The sequence below is a fragment of the Apis florea genome, unplaced genomic scaffold (genome assembly GCF_048593485.1).
Source record: "Apis florea isolate Af1SG1 unplaced genomic scaffold, ASM4859348v1 contig_3203_pilon, whole genome shotgun sequence".
Classification (NCBI taxonomy): domain Eukaryota; kingdom Metazoa; phylum Arthropoda; class Insecta; order Hymenoptera; family Apidae; genus Apis; species Apis florea.
In genome coordinates, this window is record NW_028256723.1 from 2,526,752 (window position 1) to 2,549,633 (window position 22,882).

The window sequence follows — 22,882 nt, forward strand, 5'->3', positions numbered from 1 at the left end:
GCCTATTCACATTATGAGAAATATATGGCGGTTTATTTCGATGATTTTATCCAATTCTTTCCTTCATATTCCTTTTATATTAACTTGTACGTTATGTAAGGTCTGGAAAATACGAACGAGGACTTACAATCTAGTTTAAAAATTGCTTCCTTTGTTACCTTTACAACATGATTTTGTCACGAGGCAAGACCACTTTTCGTTCTTTTATCTGTGCACGATGTCCTTAAGCGATTTTAACTGATCGTTAAAAGTAACCAATTTCTGTAATACTTTATGAAATTATATAAAAATATTTCTTTATAGCTATTATAAATTGTACAAATATTTAAATTTAATATAATTATTAGAAACGAATAAATTTAAAGATTTAAATTTAAGATATCTTCGTGAAATCTACGAGATATTACACAAAAATTTTATGTAAATATCAACCATGAATGGTAATTTGCAAAAGTGGATTTTTGCTATTATAACATGATCCTACAAAATGCGCAACATCGTTTCAAAATCGGTGTTCTCGTTATGTTTACGAAAATCGAGATTGTTATTTCCGGATGGCATTTTCTGCATCGATGAATCAAGTAAGATTTGATTTAACATGTGCACGATCCATACAACGAATGTATACTCCAGTTTCTAAGGAATCGGAGCACAGAGAGACCGGCCAAAGACGCGTGACGCTATAGGTCAGGTATCGGCCGCCAGGAGCGCAGCAATCGCGTACGCTAGCCTCAAGACTTTCTCGACACTCAGTCTGCCGGAGTCTGCAGCGCGCGAAAGTTGTATGTGCGACGCGTAGCGTGTGTCACACCGGTCCGTACAGGATATTTCGTCGGCGTGTCAGTGCTGCAGTCGACAGTTTTTCCTTTTTTCTGTGCAACGTAATGTGACAATCGGAACGCACGCGTTAGTTCGTGATCAATATCGATTCTCGCGAGATTTAACGTGGATAAATAAATCGCAAGTGTCGATGTTTTCGGTTTTTGTACTCGTCGAACGCGTTACCACGTGATTTTTCTCTGTCAAGTTTGAACACGGAAAGAACCGTGTTACTCGTGCGGTATCATCGGAGTGAGTGTTTGATAATAATTTTCGGAGTGTGATCGTGATTCTTCGAAATATACACGATGCACGCGTTGCGGTGAGAACGGAGGGAAAAAAGAATTTGAGCGGGAGTGCCTCGTAACCATTTTGTAAAGTTTCGTGCATCAGCCGCTGTCTGTGTGTGTCGCAGCTGCAGCGTCCCTCGCGACCAGTCAAGAGAGACAAGGAAGAAAAAGGAGCAAGGTTGCTGGTGGCGGTTACGATTGACGGATAGTGGCGATCGAGCGGGGAGAACGGCGACCACCTTGTATGGCAGTAAGTGTTGATATTTTTGTTCTGCTCTCGTCTCGAGGCTCGATTCATTCTTTTTCTACGCGGTTCTCATTTATGCGAGCGTCCGGCTATGACCTTCTTGGGACGCACGCGAATAAGAGTAGTCGATCTTTTACCTTACTAACCCCCTCTCCGTGGCACACGAGGCAGACGGGACATTCGAACACGCTCTTTTCTTCGAGTAACGTGGACTTACTCGGAATGGAATCTTGCCTCGGGAACACGAACCACCTCTGTACGAGGAACTTGAACGTTGATCTCTCTTTACTCGGGACCTCTTGTTATTTGAACTTTGGTGACCAACGATTGTCGTACCCTATCGCACATTGATTCAATGTTTTTTCCCTCTCGTTCTCTACGGTGCACAATTTAAAATCTGTGCATCGTGAAGATTCAATGATTCTTTATTAAACGAACCTTTGTCGAAAGTTTGGAGCGTTGATCTGTAGTTGGCAGGTATTTGAGAGCAAAAAGATCGACCAACCAGAAAACAGAGCCGATCCTAGGCGGTCGTTCCCTAACCACTACGAAATAGCCCGATTGTATAGGGTCCTTTCAAACTTATACGCTCTCGAACATCGTCTTTCAAAGGTGCTCGACACGGTCCACAGGTTGTGTTCAGATAAATCATAGCTTTCTTTCTTCACATTTTTTTCAAGTTGTTTTTTCGTTTTCAAAAGTTAGAAATATTCAATGTTTAAAAACGTTTATTTCTGAATATTGTAGGTGAATATTATCAGTAGTATACTAATACGCGTATTTTGCACCTTATAAAATTTTATGAGTATAGATAATTGCCATAGTTGGAATATGAAATTTTTATTCGTTTTTCTTATATAAGTTAACATAGTAAAAGTTAAAGTAATTATTTTACGAGTAAAATTTATATTTTGTGCAATGTGCTAAATATTATGCTTACAATCATGATCGCAGAAAATTGCACATCGCTTATAGTAAACGTTTACGTTCAATTCAATTTAGAGTACTCAAAGAATTAATGATATTTCTTAATGCTAAAGTTTTACAAGTTATTCATGTTACTTGATATATTTTATTGATTTAAAATTCAAATTTCTAAATTAAATTTATTTAAAAAAACTATTATTTAAAAATAATATTTATTGTATAAATAGATAATTAGATCTTTTTTCTCTTATTTGAAGAATTTAAAAAAAAAATGAAAAATTAAAATGTTATCTATTCGAATTTTGTGTATTTGTTTTTTCTTCTCGCGATGCAATTTTTAAAATTTATGAAGAATTTAAATATCTGAGTTTAATTATCGATATATTTTTTTTATAGTTTTTAAAATTCTTTCTAATTTTCTATAAAATTATTACGTGTAGCTTCCTTAATGAAATTAATGATTTTTTCAAAGAAATACCGGAAACGTTTCATTGATTAAATTTCACTCACTACTTTGGAGATAATGCATCCTTTCTATTTAAGTGCATTTAAACTTGTAGTTTGAAAAAAGCTTTCGCTTTGAGCATTATGCATTTTTAACAGTCTTTTCCCTTTAATAACGTTATATCGCTACATTCTAGTTTTTAACTTATTCGCATTTTCAAAAATACGTAAAAGAGAATATTTGAAGAAATATTTCATATATATTTGTATCGCTAATAAAAATCACTTTTGTTCACATTTTTGTCTTTGCGCAAGTTCAATTTTAAAATTTCAATTTATAAAAATTAAATATTGCCATAATATTAAATTTTATTTCAAATAATTTCTTTGATTGAAAATATTGAAATAGAATATATTTGAAAAAATTTCCAAAGAATTTTGGAGTATAAGAATTAATTATGTTTATTCTCTTGTTTTATATATATATATAAAATATATATATAAAACAATTTAATAACAATATACAATATCATATTTTTATTAAATTTTTTAAAAAATCAATGATTTGATTGAACGGAGTACCGCAATACATCCATTTAAAATGCAACAATCGGATTTAAATGCAGAAACATTGCTACCTTTCTAATTTCTTTTCTCAACACGTTCACTGCATTCATCTTGGATACAAGTTAGCACGTATTCTCGCGATATCCACGTAATGACTCAAATGTAGGTCACGAATTAAAAATCTCAAGAAACAATTACAAACTCGTTATAAATATATAAATACCTATTTCATAATCATATATAACAAAATTCACGTATACAACAAATATATTTTACGCGAAAATCGGAGATTCGATTAAATATAAACTCTCTCAAACGAAGATTCATCAATCTCTTCTCATCCCTTTCCAAAAAGAAGGAGCACGAATCACAAGCAACGACTCGACCGCAACATTCCTCGCATTCCCTCTGTACCCAAAACTCTGCTAACCATCTGCGCGTATACTACTATATCCTCGAAATTCGCACGTTTCGAAATCGAAGACGCGTGACACGAATAGCACACACCTGTGTATACATATGTACAATATATTGGACAAAAATTTTTCGCGTCGACAATATTTTCGACGACTGTCTGTCGCGACATCACGTGGATCCGCATAAGATAGAAAGAAAATCCCGCTTATCCGGCAAAAGCTATACGCCCTACTGAGGAACACGGCCTGGTAAATGATGACATCGAGAAAGACCCCTCCAGGTGACGCGATACTACGCGCTTGTGCACGCGTGGAAGAGCATTTTGGACGATGTTGACTCGACGCTCGCAACGTGGAACGCGAGCGAATAGACGCGAGTAGATGGGAAGATAAAAGGAGAAAGAGATGAAGTGGAAGAAAAAATGAGAGGAGTAAATAAAAGGAAAAATAGATCGAAAAGGCAGGGTGCGTAGCAGCGGGTTATCCGGGCTCGCCGGCCACGCACGTAAATCTGGCGGAGAGTCGTTAGTCATGCTTTATTTCGCTTTAGTTTTCCGTACACGCTGAAATAGCATCAACTTTCCAGGAAGGGGCTGACTCACGCGCTTTTGAAATCCATTCAGAAAGTGACGAATGCCCATGCATGCCACGCACTACCGCCGGCTGGCCGAGCGCCACATGTGTGCCGGCTAATGGCTCGTCTTTCGTTTTATTGCCGCATATGCTGACAATGAAACGTCCCGTGGATTTCGTTCTCGTCTCGCCTTATCTGTAGGATAACAGGAATTGAATACAGGATCGAAGAAGTGCATCCGTTTCGTCTCGGGCACTGGATTACTTAGGTTATGAGATAGGACAGAATTCTGTTTGAGAATTCTCTTCTCTATGCTTGATACATTGAGCATCAGTAATGAGAATTCTATACTCGTGCGTCGAATTGACGGGTTTTAAAGGGAATTAACATTGGCTGTTATTCGAATGGAAAAAATAGATGTTTGAATGTATTAAAGTTATTAAAGTTAAAATGACCAAGTCAGAAGGAAAAAGATTTTATATGATGTTATTTCAATTTTATTCATCTGTTTATGATAAATCGATAGTTTCAGAATCCATTTTAAAGTATAAATTAATAACTTTTACCTTCACAAATTGTGTTACATACATATATATATACATTATGTTGTATATTTATTGTGTTCCAGTTGTTCATATGAATAATTTAGTCATTCTGGAAATGAAGAACTTGATTCATTTATTTTATAACAACACAGGTGTTTAATTAATAATTATTTTTTCGATACAAGTTTTTTTTTTGAAACAAAAGATGAAGATTATTTATATATTTTATGAAAATTATTGCTTACCAACATAATCCATGAATATTTTAACGAAAGGGGGAAAAAGAAAGAGGAGATAGATAAACAAAAATTATTGTTCAAAGTTTTCAAAGCAGTTGAAATACTTTGCTATTAATCAATGTAACTTTTAGCTGACCTAATTTGTCAGTGGAGTTTCTCTTGCACATACATTTCAGATTGTTTACTCTTAATTAAAAGTCTATGTATATGTTATCTTTCATGAAAGAATTTTATAGCATAATCTAATTGTTCGTGGAGAAACAAAATGCTAATTACAAATACTTTATTTTCGAAATATTACTAATATTTAATATTATTAATATTTAATCTAGCGAATGTAAATTATTATTCGCTTTCGAAAACTCATTATTTGTATTAAAGTATTTAAAACGTTCCACGATTTTTCTTCTTTTTTTTTTTGTCTGTATATTCATTTAGTTACATGGAAATAAAAGTTGAAAAGATATTGCTTGTGTATTTTCAATTTCGTATAAAATAATATACGAATAATGTTTTCACATATATAAAGTAACAAATTGATACACAGCTGTCCAAATATTATTAATATTCGTAATTGCAGTTTTGTTAAATGATTTTAAAAAATGGATACAACTCTTATATAATGTACTCGCATCGTTTACGTGTTTTATACACTACTGATTGCGTTCTATGTACAATGCTATACGAGTTTCGAGCCACATATATCGTTGTTCGAAAATTAGTTTGGCTTTAGAACACGCGTATGAGAGCGTTTTGTTTCTATAAAATTGAATAAAAAAGTCATTTTCACGATTGTATCGTAGCCCCGCAATTTGTTACGATTTACTGCACTTTTAAATCATGTTGCTGGCAATATACAAATGAATTGCTAAAAAAAAGGAAAAAAAAAAATAACCAAGAATCATAATGTTTCAATATTCATTAAATATTTTGTAAAATTGCGAAAGAAATTCTTGAGATATAATTAAACTTTGGAGAAATTAAATAAGTGGTACACGAGTAAAAGGTAATGATGAAATTGTTTAATTAAGATTTAAAATAATTTCCTGAGTAATCTCGTAAAATGATAACATACAATGGAACGATGAAGTCCTAAATATCGAGAGAGAGCGAGAGAGAAATACTTGTGCCATATTGTGTTCGGTTAAGGACGATGATATTGAGCAGGATGGAAATATAAAACTGCTAATAATTACGTAAGAAATCGTGCGGTATAGGTAATATTCTCGTGCACTTGGAGGCACTTATGCTTATTAAGTCCATAGTCTCCCTGTGCATCATGTGATAAGGGGTAATGAGATATAGAGAGTGGAGAATAGGTTCTCGAATAGAATGGTCCGAGCATATAATGCTGGTTCCGTTCGGTTCTCGGAAATTAATTACAATGTTCAACGAGCGGTTCGTGATAATCTGATTGAAATTCAAATTAATTTGCGGCTCGTGTCCTCTTTTCAAAATAGTCAAGAAACTAAATATCGTTCATTCGAGCCGAAAATTATTTTTCAATTTCTTAATGGGATTAATTTTCGTCTTCTGAAAATGATCGTCGTCCTTCACGTTTCGTAACGCGTATATAAATAACAATTATGCAAAAGTTATCGAATTAATTTATGCAATTGTCTGCATGATAAGTTCTCCTGCACGGTAAAGAAAATTATTTACGAATTTTTAATCCAATTAATTTTCGACTTTTCCTAAAAAATGTTTATTAAAGAGCTTCGGTTCGATATAATCCGATAATGATTAAATTGATCGATACGGTTGAACAACCTCTTTATAAAATATTAAATTTCAATCGTCGATCCTACTTAAAAAAATCACTTTCACCATTTTTAACGTAATTACTCTTTCCTAAAATGGATATAATGAAATTGCAAAAATTCAACGTCTAACGATTATCCTAAAAAAAAAAAAAAAAAAAAAATTATCGAATCAATTGAATTACGTTCGAGGCCTTCGCAAAATACGTACACCCTAAAATGGCAATGTCTGATGCGTGGAGGCTAGCCAGGCAATAAACGTAAGCTCCGGATAATGTATCGTAACTTAAAGTGTGTCAGCATTGGCGTGAACAGGTCAGGGAAAAGTTATTTTAAGCGGGGTGGATACACGGGTTGGAGTGAAAGGGACATTGATATCACTGGGAAATTAGAATGTCGAGATAGGATCGGAATCGTGGCGGATCCTTGAAAAATTAAGCAGGTTTAAAACGCGTTTGTCGATCGGAAAGGAGGGCGCAAGAATCGTGTGTGGCGTGCATGCCGTGACAGTATTAACGAGGAAAAGCTTTAAAAACGCGTTTGAATCGCCGTGTAATCTTGTTCCCCGTGCAGAAATCAGTTTTGCATGTCGTCAATTTTTCTCGCCGAGCGTGACTCACCGTTGGATGTTCACAATCAACGTTTGATGTGTCACGCGCGATCTCGCTACTTGTAAATATTTCCCTTCGTGTAAATATATCTCGTTAATCGTTTGAAATTGTCGGCCATTTCAAGATGAGCTTTAACACGCGCGTAAAATTTGTAATGACACCCACCCGCGAAAATAAATGAATAGCCGGCCCAAACGGTGCAAAATACCATCCCTCGCGATCCGGTTAGATGTACGATAAACTGTATTTTAAGTTTATGTAAACTGTATTTTATCGTCGTTGCGCGTCGATGTCGTGCGTATATTCTATAGATTTAAAGATAAGAAAAAAAAAAAAAAAAAAAAAGAAAGGGAGACAAGATTATCGGTTAACTTTTCTAAAATAAAATCTGCGCTACGATATTAAACGAACGAAAGACAGTTTTTATTATTATCGTAGAGATCTCTTCGTGTACAATTCGCTTACAAATATTAAGGATCGCGAGGTCTTTTGATTATTTTTGATTAATTTTTTAAACGGGTGACCCTCGTCTCTCTTTGATACCTCGAAATAGTAAGAATTTTATCAGCAGAAAAAGAATTTCCACGAATGTTGCGGATACAAGAAATTGAAAGTATAAAATCACGTAGATTATTTCATAAATTTAATTTCGATTATAACAATGTTTAAAAATGAATATTTTACTTCGTTAAATAAATAGAATATTCATATCGTAATTCCGATATCTGTTTGATTAAAAACCAATTGAAATCTATCAAATATTTCTATGACAAATTGATTGTAATTTTTCTTCGAATAATTTGTCTTTCTTCAAAAAAAAAAAAAAAAAACACCATTAGTTACCAACGCTATTAGTTTTTAACGCTAGAAACGACGTAACTTCTAATTGATGTTTCCTAATGTTTAGTCTTGAAGCATAGTTCAATCTTTGACCAAGGATATCTGACCCGGATGTCTTGCCTCAAAATTTAATGTACATAAAATTTTCTATTATTTTTTTCATACACAAAAGTATACAAATATACACATATCGCTACGTAGAAAAATTCTAAGACGGCAATAAAATAAATATGGAAAGAAGAAAGTCTTCTAAGAATGCGAATGTATTCGAAGATAAAACATTCGAGAATTTCTTTCAATAAAATTTTTAACAAATGGATAATCGCATTGATACAATATTAACTTTTATTTTCGAGAGAGTTTTGCTCTCAAATTTATTTGACATTTTAAAACTTGGATCGATTGTAAATACATATAATTATTATAAGTTTACTCGGACAATTTCTATTTGATTAAACAATTCACCAAGGAATTAAAGAAAACAGTCGATTCGTTTTATTGTTCTCAAACACAGAGTGTTTCTTTACATTCTGACTTTGTCGGCAAAGAAAATGCGCACGATAATCTGATATAAGGTTTACTTTAAGCAGTTCGTTGACTCTTTACTCGAGATGTAAGTGTGGCACGCGACTGAGATCCACATGTTCGATAACAAAAAACTAGAAATTTTTCGTGACACGAAAAATGATTTTACTTTTTACAGAAATTGCTTGATACGGTTTTATAAGACGGTCAAATCGCATTACAACCACCATGATTCCGTCTTTTTCTCCTTTTTTAATAGACGAAAATTGCATCATTTATATATCGATAGTCAAAATAATAATTATGTCTATAATTATATTTTTTCACAATTTTTCAATATAAGGTATTTTATTCATTTATTCGCTTTCATTCCTTCGTTCTCTACTCACTTTTTGAAAGAAAGATTTTAACAACTTTCATAAAATTTTAAAAATATATCGTTGGCAATTGTAACAAATAACGATTCAGTTAGATTCGACGCAAAAGAAAGTATATAAAAGACCTGAAGATACATCGACAAGGGTTAACCTTTCGCGCTCCAGATTAAATTTCCGTTATCCAGCGCGAGCCAAGCCGATCGAGGAGGGCGTCGTCCTCCGGGAAAAAGAAATGGAACTTGTTCCGAAAACCACCGGCTATAAAGATGTCTGGTGTGATATGATCAGTGTGACGGCAATACCCAATATTGTCACGTTCGAATCATTATGCTCTGTCAACACGATTTACACTTTCACCCCGTGCATACGTAATACGAAGAATTACGAGCACTCATCGTGCCAGGCATAATAACGATTCCCATCCCCAGGTGTAAAAATGCCGGTGACTTTGGATTTTTCTTTGAAATGGATTATAAATGATAGCTGGCCGGGTAAAATATCGAAGTTACGTGTGGAAATGGTGTTGAAATAATTTATAGTTTTCTTCTCTGCGAAACGATCTTCCGCGCGTTCGTCGTAATTGAGTTTCGCGCTGATATCTTTCTTTCTTTTCATCGAACCGGGTGGTAATATTTCGACCATTGTTCGAAGCGATCGTCTATACACCCATCGTTCAAATTTTTCTTCCATTTCGAGTTTCGACCGCGTATATTTGAACTGGGCGATTCGGTTACGAGAATCGATCCACTTTCGACAAGCGGCCAACATATTATACGTTGAAAATAAATTGCTTCCTTTGGTGAATCACGCTTCTAACATTATTCGATGTGCATGTATGTGCATCGTTGTTGATAATCTAAAACAGTCAAAGATGTTGATAAACGCGTGATTAAAATTATGGATGCTCGTAGCTCAAAATGGCTAATTGCCGCGATATTAAAATATTATTTAACGTTGATTATAATCGGGCATCGGCGTCGATTCCTTTGGGATCGGGTTTAATAGCTGTTAACAATCTTGCTCGCACCTCGATATGCATCACATTTGAATAAATTAAAGCGAAATAATGAATCCAACGAATATAGATTGTCATACGCCAAGTTATTTATTTGTTATTTTTACGTATCCCCGATATTGAGAGAATTTAATTTTACTGTAACGACAAATTCTATTCTCGATCTCAATTAGATAGTAGATATTTCGCTTGTTCGATTAATATAATCGATTCTCGAAAATCGGCAGAGATTTTCACCTGTGTTTAATCATTTTTGTATAATTTTTAAAAGAAGAGTTTCTTATTATTAATTAATCTATATATTTGAACAATTCTATTAACTCGTATTTTCTCGTAAGTAAATTTATTCAAATAAAATTGTTCGACACATAATTTGTAAGATATTTCCTATTTCTATTCGCTCTTTGCATTATTCATGTAAGGATAAGACAAATTAGAATTCGAAGTATCACGATAAAAGTATCAAGTCCCTCGAAAAATATAATTCGTTAACTGAACACCATATGGCTTCATCGCCATTTGGTTATCGAAATTCTTTTAATTTATGAAGCATATCTGAACTTTCAGAGTTATCCTATTTCCAACTTATAATTATTTTCCACCCTAAAAAAGAACTTCCGTAAAAAAATTCTCTTTCCCATAAAAGTACCCTCAAACCAATCTTCTATATATTATATTATCACTTTTTTCTGTTTATCAATATTTTATTATTTAATAGAAATAATTTAATCTTCTCGATTATTTCTCACGCGTATATCAATAAGAAAATAAACATTCATCACAATCCTAAAAGTAGATACATAAAATAATAACCATGACTCTCTTAAAAAGAAGTCTTACTTTCAATTTTATCAATAAAAATATCTCCAGATCAAATCAATATTTTATAATGTTCGCTCTTACGATCACCACTCTTTTTTTCTCTCTCACGAAACGTACAATTTTATTTCAACATCCAATGATTCATACTCGTCGCCTTATACGCCAGTAAGATTCCTCTGTATCCCGTAACCGGCGCCAGAGATCTTTTCCGCTGCAATCCGATTCGATCTCGGATAATACGCGTTCTTTAATCGGTATATACCTGCGGGTTCGAGGAAAAAAGTGAGGCGTGCGTGTCGGTAGTAGTAGGTCGACCGGTCTCTGTCTCAAGTTTTCCCACATGTGGCGGCCTTCGGCCGAGATACAGCCTTTTATATCGATGGCCTTGCCGTTGAACGAGCGTTCTCGAGGCAAGTGTGCGTTGTCCGTTTGCATCATCGTTTCCTTTTTCCTTCTACTCTCCTCCGCGAGAGTATCCCCGCCGCGTGGGTGGATTATTACGTTTACGCCTGCAATAATACCGCACGATACGCAATGTCGTATTATCAGTTCAATGTTAATTCTCTGCTGGGTCGTCCTTCGACTTTATTTGGCCAGAAACTTTATTTTTTCAATGTATTCTCGAACGCCTCGATTCTTGGATGGAATTTGTTTAATAACAATGTTAATATTATATACTATAGAATACATATTACGAGCATTGTATACAGTACGTGTAGGAAATAGAAATTATATTTTTTCTTCTTTCTTCTGAACGTATCTATTAATATTCTTAAGCGTATTAGATATTGATAGAGCATAATTATGATTTATGTAGCAGCAAGGTACAGCTATATGGCTGATATGGTAGCATATTACAGAAACCATAATTCATTGATAGTATATCTACAATAATGAAATATTATTATCGCTACTATGTACACTTACTATGATATGCAGCTTAATGTACGTGACAACACTCTCGTTACGTTTAGGAATTAACCGTTATATTTCAATCTAATACAGCGATAAAATGGAACAATAACATGCACGGATATATATTTATTTTATTTTGAAATTGTACTAACTCTCGAAATCATAATCATTTTATTATCTCGACTTGACAAGCTTCTTGTAAAATTGTCTCGTTATTGATTGTGCTTTTAGCCCTCGTGCCAACCAAACTGCTGAGAACCTCGTCCAATTTGCCCTTACCGCGTTTCAACTTAGTCGATGGATGCGCATAGCACAAATCTAATGGATCGTTCCCGATAAAAATACAATTTCTTGAATTTATCTATTTAAATTATTGCATCGTTATTATAAAATCGTATGAAAAAAAAAGTTGAAGAATCTTTTAAATTGAAAAATATTACGTTCTTTACGGAATATCTTAAAGATGCATAGTTTACATTCTCGATTAAACATATTCGATATTTTCCAAATTCTACTCCAATTTCTAATTTCCAAATCCTTCGATCCCTGCCACATCTTATCACGTTTCAATAATCAAATACTTGGCATATTAAAATTTTTCCTCATATTTCATTCATCCGCCGCATTCGTGTACACTTCACGAATCAAATTTAAACATTTAAAATGGTATTTTCCAGTTTTTTTCGCGGAACAATGGACGTTTATACAAATAGTATACTCGGATCATTTCTGGTTAACGCGTTCTTTCTTTCGCCCGCGTTTGCGTAACAATCGGCGTTGATTACACGAGGAAAAGTGCATTGTATCCGCGATAGGTGAAACGTGTAATTTGCACGAATCTGTACAAGAATCGCGAGGAATTAACTTGGCATGGGCGGGGGCCAACGGGTGTTTGTAAAGTGAGGCACATTTCCATTTGTATGACACGTCGTTATGCCCGTGCACACCGATTCTTCGCTCTAAAAGAAACCCTCCGCTGCTTTGTAATCTGATCTATAACCCGTTTCACTCGCGACGGGCATTCTCGATCATGTTCAGAATGCTATCTAATTAGAAATCAGGTTCAGACGGCTTTTCATACCTTTTAATCTCATTTCGGATACGAATGGTTTTCAATCCCTGAACTGTGTGCTCTCTTCTGTAATCGGGGATCGAATGGTAAATTAAACGTGTCACTCGTTAGAATCTAGGAAAGTGCAAAGAGAAATTAATCTATATTCTTTTTACCCTTTTCCTACGAAAAATTTTAATCGTAATTCTAATAATTTTATCCCGATTTAAATAAAGCGACATTAAAGTATTTCGAATTGTTGCAAGAGTTCGAACGATTTGAATGTAAATTGTAATTTTTACAATTTAAATTTAATGAATAAAAAGAATCGTTTATAGGGGGTAAAAAATCTCAAATTCTACATTTTAATAACTTTTGATTCCTGTTTTTCTAAAATTTAAACTTTCCCCCTTTTTTTTTTTAATATCTGGTTGTCTGTCTAATAATAACTAGAATAAAATTTGAGTAAATAATATTAAATTATCAAACTCGGATGACATTTTAATTATGCTAATAAAAAGTTAAAAGCGAATTGAATCAGAAATATTTCGTACAATTATTTTAAATTTCCAGCAATGCAATCCTAGTATGTAGTATACGTATTATATAAGGTTTTTAAACGAAGAGAAATTGGCCGAAATATTTGATCAATTTAACGATACAGGCAGACGTATTTGTTTAAATTATTTTCAAAAATCAGTTACGTAAAATAATTATATAACGATTTGTTTAATTACAGGGAGCTAAATATTTCATCGTTAAATTAACAATTAATTCACTCCTATTGTGAAATCGTAATTATTTGTTTTGATTGCGATTAAAGCAAAAGCGGAACAAATAGATTTGAGCGATGTACAATTAACCTTTTGTTATGCGAACGGATGCATAATTGACATAGGTAATAACGAACAGCGCAATTGTTCACTGTAAATTGTAAGATTTATTTTCGTAAAATATATATATATATATATAAAATTTATGATGCAGGGAAAGAACAGGGGTATCTTTACGGAGAAATATCTCTCGATTTGCATATTTGAATGGTTCATCTTGTAATGAGTTTCGCAACTCGACAATACATCTCATAATTTCACAATTTTTAGAAAAAGTTTATCAGTAAACCGGACAAAAACGAATCAAGCGTAATTGCATTCGATTAGAATACGGGATCGAAATAATTCACACAAATTACTTTTTCGCGCGAATATTTTTATACGAACTCAAAGTGTTATACATTTTTCACGTCGTTTAAGTAAAAATTCGTCGATCTAATAATTAAAATCGAACGAAATAGTAAAAGTTTTACATTGAAAAATCCATTTCAATCGATATTTCCGAAATATTTTTCTTCCTCCTTCCTTTTTTTGTATCACGTATCCACGCGATATCAGTGGGAGAAAATATGTAGGCATTGGATCGAGGTGTATTCGCATTTTGTCGAAGCTGGCTGATCACGATTACACGAGGCAGCTTCCCGTCCTCGGTAACCGGGTAACATGAAACTTTCCTTCAACCACGGCTTCTCTCGAGCCGATATTGGAAATATATCGGCCGTTACTTCGACAGCCTCTAATACGAAAATGATTAAAATATGAAGAAGTCCGCGGGAAAGTTAAATTAAAGATGGACCGAAGTTCGAAGCGAAAGCTTTTTCCCTTCGGCCTCCCCGATAGAGAGAAGTTTGCATTTTTACCGAGTCTAGCTGTTTTGTCGACTGCCTCGAAACGATAACCTCGGCCTTTCGCGAAATTTATTGGCCGGCCTATCGTGCATTTCTTAAGCGGCCCGAACTTTTATCCTTCCATTTAATTGCATTCGAACGATGATATTGCATCCGATCTTCTCTTCTTTCTTCTTTTTTTACAAATTTGTTGCAAACATATTGTTTATTTCTATTTCGAGGGTTTAGGAAATTTTACAGCAGGGTGAATAATAGAGCAATGTTCTAAATTCAATTCCTCCACTGCACTGACCGAATTCGATTCACCTCTTACTTAAATTTACTTCGAATACAATTTTACTTCTATTTTGAATTATGAGAATTGATAATTCTAGTTTCGCCCGGAATTTTTGTTTTAAGTGAAAATTTTTCGCGATTCGATTTGTTGAAATTCTTCCTCGAAATCCGATATTTTGGTATAATATATTCCCAGTCGTGTTACACGGATAGACTAGGTGCATGGCGCTTGCATTACGTACACACTAATTCAGAAATTCAATATTCGTATTTTTAGAAAGCGGACACATCGGAGAATCTTATTTGAATCATCGCGTAGATTATCCGGTTTATACCTACGATCAATATATATTTACATCCTATACCTTTTCCATTAAATTCCCTTTTTTCTTTCCTATCTGAATCTAATAATTCTTCGAGGAGAATTAATCGTAATCGCCTTTCCCCTTCTTTTTCGAAATATATATATATATATATATATTAAAAAAACTTTCTCTCGCGAAATTTACTTTCTATCTCAAAATTCATTTGTGAGAGGAGCAAACATCGAGCAATTCTCATATGAAATCAAAGTTTTTCCTTGTTTCGCTTCAAGGATTGCCAAAAACAATTTATAATAACGTTCGCTCGTTTCCAACGCGATCTATCCTGGTAATGCGACGAAACTCGGGCGAAAAATGTGTCGGGTCTTTCAGCGAGGCTGAAATTACTATTGCGAAGACAAATGTTCCTCGAGCGACGAGAAAACGCATTAAACGTCTTCTGTACCTTCATTCTTAAACGCCATCCATTGCAAGAAAAAAAAAAGAAAAAGGAAAGCAACGTTGTCGCACGTACGTGTACACAGCGAAGACAAAAATATGTTTCGTCAGATTAATATCAAGGAATTAAAGGTATGAGGGTTTGTTCTTGGTCGAAGATTCTCTCGAAAATGTGCAAAGAGAAATAGGTTTCAAGAGGAGGGGTTGCGTATAAAAGCAAACAGCAAAGGAACAGAGTGAAACCGATCCGATCTATTACTATTCGAAGAAAGGGCGACACGAATTTTTGCATCGAGCGTTGAATGTTCCGTTATTCGAGAAAGAAATTTTTTAGAAATAATTAAAAATATAGACCTGTGATTTATAAAATATTTATAATATTATTTGTTAAATTAAAATATAAAAACATTTTGTTGATGATACTTGTTATTACATGTTTATAAAATAGAATTAAAATCCTTTGGATGTATCAAAGGCAAAATGTGATTATAATCGATGCAGAAAGAAATTAAATAATTTAAATACCAACTTTCTTTCTCCATATAACTTCGTGAAAATCGACAAAGAAAGGATAACAAGCGATCGTTAAAGAAGTGGACTTTCCTTGAATTCGAGGATATTCTTTGCCTCCATTTGCTAAATACTCTGATCTACATCGATATCATTTCTCTTTACGCTCCACTACCCGGCAAATCCTATTGACTAACAAACTTCTTTCCCCCTTTATTCCGCCTTAGCCGCCGTCTGCGATACTTCGAGAACCCCATCTTACTTACTTTCTCGAAACTTTAAAACGGTGTAACCGCGATTTTGAAATTCGAAATTTCATCGAATATCCCCCGGGTAAAAACATCATCCCCCGAAAAGAAACTTGGGAAACATTTACAATTACACTTCGAGGAGAAACGATAAATTCCAAACTTCGAACCGAGAAAGAAACAGAAAATTTAATCAGCTTTCGAACAAATAATCCTGCTAATTGAAATTCGAAACCTAAGAAAAAGAGGAAGATAAACTCCAAAGAAAAAAGGAAATGCTAAATTTTCGAAGAAAATTGAAAAATCACCCCAAAAAAACAATTCCAAACTTTCTCTCTTCCCCTCTCCCCTCCCCCTCCCCCCAAAAAGAAAAAAGTATACAATTCACTTTGCCACGAAAGAAAATCGAAACTCGAACAATCACAATTTCCCAACCAACCCAAGTAAATTTGTATCGATTCCATGAAATACACAGAGTGGAATTCCGCCACGAGTGAGTTAACTCGATGATATCAGGTCATCACACACACGATCCGAGTCACGTTCTTAATAATCGATCGCTGTCGTGCAAGTTTTGCTCCACATACCCTTCCCTAATTTTCTATACTCTCTCTCTCTCTTTCTCCTCGTGAAGGCCGGATTTATTTCGGCCGCAGAACGCTTAATCTCCCGATTTCCCAGCGTATTTCAGGGATAGCCACCCCTCCCTATCTTCCTCCACCCTGTCCTCCACCGTGAGCCGGTTTCAAGCCGCATTAAATCGGGGCCGCTTTGTCGGTGAGCTTGGATCCGCATACGGACGAGGGACTAGCTAGGTAGAATTATGAAGTGGCAACGATAAACATTTAACGTGCAGAAATGTAGGATTGCCGCGGTCTACGAGGATTCGCCGCATCTGCTTGAAATTCAAGGCGATGCGCGCGCCCGCGGCTTCCTACACACACACACACACACACATACCGAGAAAGACCTTTAACCCATTTATCGTGGAAAGGGTTAATGGGTTAGAATGGCGCGCGCGTATGTGCTCGCCGATGAATTTCTTTCCAATTTCTTTCCTCGTAGTAATAAAAGTCGCAACTGGTTAACAACGTTAACGTCGAGTGCTAGCATCCTATATTAGCGATCTTTCTCGTGATTTTCGAACAATTCGGTTAATCGATTGGTGTTAAAGTTGGTGTATTAATGATGTATTGTACGAAATTCATATACACTGATGTTAGTATAGTGTAATAATATTATATTGTATATTGTGATAATGTCAACAGGATAGAAATAATTTGGAATATTTAGTGAATATAGAGGATGTTAATATATATTTGTGAGACACTTTTAGATCCCAAAATAAAGAAAACAAAAGTTGGTATATAAAAATCTTCATCTCGTTTAATCCCAAATTTCGATTGTTTATAATTTAATAAACAAACCTCGACCGACAATTTGTACCGATTCTTGCGTTAAACACAAATTTAGAATCGATTCATAGAAGTTGGAAAGGAATCGAACATATCAAGATCGTATTATGTTTACCGATACCAAGTATGAGAAACAAGGATAAAATGAAAATATTATCGGTGGCACTTTATTTAAAAATAAAGCTAACGGATGTGAATTTGCAAATGTATCGATAATATACTTCCAAGAATATACACATTCTTGTATATGTGTACTCGAAATGCTCGAAGATTCATTGCTTTTTTTTTTTCCAAACGAAATCATAGGATTGTTCGTCATCGATATCGGTCGAGAAGCATCGCCTAACAGGCACAGCATCGATCCGTTTCCCTAACGAATAATTGGGTTTTCGAGGAGGGGAGGGGAATTTTTCGACGCCAGCCTTTGTTTGCACGACCGATTTCCGCAATTCCGGTTCGCGTGCGGTCGAGAATCGCGTGCCGATTTGTTTGCCCCGGTCGACGAAAGGATTTTTCGGACTATGTTGGTTTTCGGCGTTCAGAATAATTAGAGGCTCGAAGGAATTAATGGAGCGGTGGATAAAAGGGATAGAAACGCTTCGCTTTCGAGCGATCGGCTGTTGTTTGTTTATGTGGGCTTCGTTTATTGTCCAAAGACACGATGAAGATTTCTAGAAAACGTAAAATTACAGAAACTTCCATCTAATTTTATCTAATCTATATACGTGCATATAGATATAGATCTGTGAAGCAACTTCGAATGAAAAATCGAAAAATAATTTTGCGAAACGATTATGTATTTATTGTAACGAAAGGAAAAATAAAATTACAGAAACTTTCATTAATTTTGACTACACTACGTGACTTCACAGATACGTGAGGCAAGTTGTTTCTTCTCGAGCTCGAATATTATATGATATGAAAAGAATTCGTTGAAAATCTTATCAACGATGAAATAAATTTTGCTTTCGTAAAAGGAAAACGCGAAAGAACACGAAAAATAATGATGAAATGGGAGATCTGGTTGTAGCGGAATGCGATCAACTATTTCACGAATTAGTTCATCGATTCTTGGTCAAGTGGCGGCTTTGATTCGCAAAGCATAGGTATCAGGAATATGCGCGAGTTCGGTTCAAAGGGGAACACGGTTAGAATTGGAACTTTCTTCCGGTTTTATTTTAACCTGGAGCGGTGTGCGCCAGGTATTTGAATTCATTCATTTCGGCTGACTAAACGAGAAAAAGCGTTATTGAAGCGTCTCTCCCTCACCTCCCCTCTCTTTCTAAATATTTGCACCGAGCCGGGTTCGAAACGAGCGTACATTCGCTCGCGAACAGAAACTACCTGTTTAGCGTGATCGTCCCGCTTGTTCAAGGCAAAATTCTTTGAACGCGCCACGATGGGAATAGGGAGAAACGTAGAACAAACATCGACAGTGGGATTAAAAGATTAAAGTGAACGATTTCTTTCTATGATGATGTACACGGTATTCCAATCTTTTTTTTTTTCTTCTTCTTCTTCTTTTCTTTTTTTCCCTCTGCAAAACGATACATCCTGCGAGTGAAAACAGGAAAAAACGTACGTCGTATAAACAACACACGATTCGAGGAATTGTTGGAATTCTAATAATCGTAAGAAATAAGAACGCGTCACGTACGATGAGATAGGATATTCGTTTGGCTCAAAGGAGAAACGCACGCTTCGATGAAAAATTTCACTCGATGGGAAACACTTTTGATCGCGCTCTTCCCTAGCCATTTTCATAACGTATGGATTTCAATTAACAAGAGAAAAGTAATCCAAGCTTAAATTTTTTTTCCACATCCCGCAAAAAGATAGATATCGCGCGAACGACGAGGAAGAAGCCGAGAAGAAGGCATCTGGGCCGGCATCTGTCTCGTCGTTTGGGCGTGGCCGATGTTGAAGATGCACCTTCTAAAATATTCATCGTTCATTCGAGGGCGCGTCCAAGGCGACCTAGAGCGTTGCGCTCAGAATCCAGCCAGGATATCGAACAAGGGCGTCCTTTGCAAATTCAACAAAGGAGCGGGTTAATCTCGAACATCGGCAAGTTTCAAGCCGCACGATTCTACCTTCGAGAACGAGACAACGAGATTTTATATAGCGGAAATTCGCCGCTAAAACGCAGGGAATCTTGGCCAAGCTTTTGCCAGGGCCCAAGTTGTTCAAATTGTTACTGTTGTTTCGGGCCAGGTTCCAACGTGTTTCTTATTGCGAAGTTTCGTCTACGCCCGTGTCGTCTACGATCCAGTCTGGGTGTAGAAAGTTGCTCGTGAACCGGTGTTACGAAAGAGCACCGGTTCCTCGATACTTTAGAACCAGAAGGTTTAGATTAATCCCTCTCTTGTTTTTCGCTATTGGAAATTAAAGATTGCGGTGTTTCGCGTGATTTAACATCCTTAAGGCTCGCTTCGAGTTTTTCTTCATTCGCTCGATTTATTCGAGAAAGGGAAATATTTGAAGTCAGAAATCGTTTGTTTCAATAGTAAATTGTAAAATAGTTATTTCGATTCAATATTTTAGTGTTGAAGACGTAATAATAATTGTAATTTCAAACGGCCGAAGTTGTTGCGAAAATCTAAAACTATAATAAATGTTATTTAAGCATTTTAATAAGTAATTGTTTAAAGTAACTTTATTCGAAATTTGTAACTGTATAGTTACTTTTTCAACGAGTTAATGCCAACACATATATCTTATGCAGTTTTTTTTCGATATAAAATGGGATTTTATAGACGCTGAAAAATACTTTTGATCGTTCGCTTTTTCGTTTGTTTCGTAGTTTCAACACGCTCCTCTTAGAATTGATTATCGGTGACCCACAATACTTACTACAGAAATTCAACTAGAATTACGCGACTAAGAGTATTCTTCGGTTTAATATCGAGAAGAAGTTTGAGGTAAGGAAAGCGTGCAATTTAACAGGGTTATTGTGAATGAACTTCTCAACTTTGTTTTAAGATTTGTTTGGAAAGGTTAAACTTAGAATCAAATAGAATAAAATTATACGCGTAGCGTGAAAATTGATTTAAAATTGAAATCGAGACCTTTTCTTTTCCGTTTCCTTTCTTTTTCATTCGAAATCAATAATCCCATCAAAAAACTGTGTCTCCTTTCTGTGCGATTATTTACCTGTTTATTTTCTCTGAGATATCATAGGTAATGGGAAATAGGAAACGTTAGATTGAATTGCGCGATGCAACAAATAATATGTTTGAATCCTCTGTTCTTGAAGTTTGTATCTTTTCTTTCCTTGAAATGAATCGAAACGAACTGCCTGTTTGATTTTCTAATTTCTTTCTACGTGTAATTTATTCGTTCTCGTCGTTTTCTTATTGCATTCATTGTCTCGTTGTTTCTCTCTGAAAAAAGAAATTTGATCGTGCAAACGAAATTATATCTTATAATCGTATAATCTTCGAATGCTTAGTTTTTACGCAAATTTATATTTAAAAAGATGATTCGATGTTCGTACACCACCATTGAATTAAATTACGTAATAAAAACATTGAATTACGTTGAATCGTAACAATACATTTCCATAAATTATCTTGAATAATGTTCCCTCGTTCATTAGTCATCCCGTTTAAATTAAGCGACAGTAGAAAGACACATGTTTCAACGCAAGTACGTCCCATATAACGGTACACAGGGAAAATTCTAAAACTAACCAGAGAATGAAACAATTAAAATTTAATCTCTTGAAAATTGGCAATGCGACCACGATTAAATATGAGCCAGCATAGATTAATCAACTCCATCGAAGATAACTGATCATTTTATTCGGAAAAATTAAACGCTCGTCGCATACATCGATGGAAAATGAAGTTAATCGATTCAATTTATGAACGAATAACGCGATTAATTTCCCGATAATAATGATTCTCGCGATTGATTGACGTTTTGATTCGTTTCTTTTGCGGCGAATAGATAAAAAAATTGCCGAAGAATGGGTATTTTTGCAGAATTTCCCGAAAATCGTATCGTGTCGATCCCAATTTCTTCCCCTAATTAAATTCCACGATCAGAAGGAGCAAAATGAATATGAAATATCCGCATTATTCACAACTAATTGCATTCGCATAACGTTTCGCTTTGAACCGATCGCACGCGTAACAGGAAATTGAGTTATTCGATCGCACGACGATATTACACGAGTGCTGAGAACGTGCTGTTCCCCTCCCCAATGGGATGCATTTAAACAGATATTTAAATCTGGCCTCGGTTCTCGCTGTGAATCCACTCGTAAAAGTGGCCAACAACGGAGATTGGACTGCGGAACATTAATTCGATTTTAATATGTATTCGGATAAAATAATTCGTTTACGGATCGGCGAGTTGTTGGAGAATAAATGGCGTTAACCAATCGATGGCCAATCACGTGGCGGGGAACGATAAAGTAAAACCGCGATATATGTGGCCCGTGATGTGGTTGATTTTATTAGGTGTATTGGAATTTCAAATTAAAGCTCGAGGGCAAGATTGCGTTTCGTGTGTCGTTTTATTCCGTGCATGTTATTATTCTTCTCGTGTCATTCATTTTGTTATTGTTAGCTCGCGTATCAAGAAGATTGTAATATTTTTCATATTAAAATATAATGCAACTTCGTCGAATCGGATCGATCGTTTAATCGATCGTTTGATTTTATTGAAGATAATTCAATTATAAAAAGAATAAATAATATTTCTTTGCTTATTTTTTAATAATAAATTGCTGATAATTTAATTATTCAAATTCTAATTAATTGGAACTCGAGTGGAAATCTATTTCAATACTTTTTAAATACTTTTTAAATCACAGTGAGTACATTTTGGATATTTTTTGTTCCTCGATATATATCATATGCATTATGTAAATTTTTGCACATATTAAATTTTCTGTGAATGATATAAACATCCACAGCCTAGTCATTAGATAATTACATTGCAAATTGCAAATACAAAAATCTAGTCAAGATTTTTTACATTATATGTAGAATAACGTGT

The 22,882-nt window shown here is 34.9% G+C and overlaps 1 long non-coding RNA gene across 1 annotated transcript in view; it reads left to right on the forward strand.

The window, feature by feature from the left end:
* The first annotated feature begins 751 nt into the window (after positions 1-751).
* Positions 752-22,882, forward strand: part of LOC147657143 (uncharacterized) — a 183,629-nt gene continuing 161,498 nt past the window's right edge. Inside the window, exon 1 of the long non-coding RNA XR_015292835.1 lies at positions 752-1,359. This is a non-coding gene — a long non-coding RNA (uncharacterized LOC147657143). The remainder of the gene's footprint in view (positions 1,360-22,882) is intronic.